Raw genomic sequence first — 499 nt, forward strand, 5'->3', positions numbered from 1 at the left:
AGTACAGATTGGTACTACAAAATAGTCATAGGGCTGTAAAGTACAGCATAGGGGATAGGTCTATAATAGTGCACTAACTATGTATAGTGGCAATTGGGTACTGGAAATATTGAAGGGGAAATACTATGTAAAGTATATGATTATTTAACCACTATGCTGTACACCTGAAACCAATACAAAATAATACTGAAAGTAAACTGTAATTGAAGAATAAAAATAAAAATGATTTTTTAAAAAAGCTCTTGCTACAGCTTACACACCATAAATGATACACAATAAAATAAAATGAAAATTAAGGTGAAGAAGAGTGTCTACCTCAGGTAATTGGGGAGACTGAGCCACTGGGCCCTATGGGACACTTAGCACAGAAAGCCACTCTATCGACACAGCGAAGCATAAAAAATGCCCAGACAAAGAAACAGGACACAAATGACAGAAATGGAGGAAAGCAAACTACTGGATATAGAGTTCAAAACCACACTTTTAAGGTTTTTCAAGA

The sequence above is a fragment of the Myotis davidii genome, unplaced genomic scaffold (assembly GCF_000327345.1).
Source record: "Myotis davidii unplaced genomic scaffold, ASM32734v1 scaffold299, whole genome shotgun sequence".
Lineage (NCBI taxonomy): Eukaryota > Metazoa > Chordata > Mammalia > Chiroptera > Vespertilionidae > Myotis > Myotis davidii.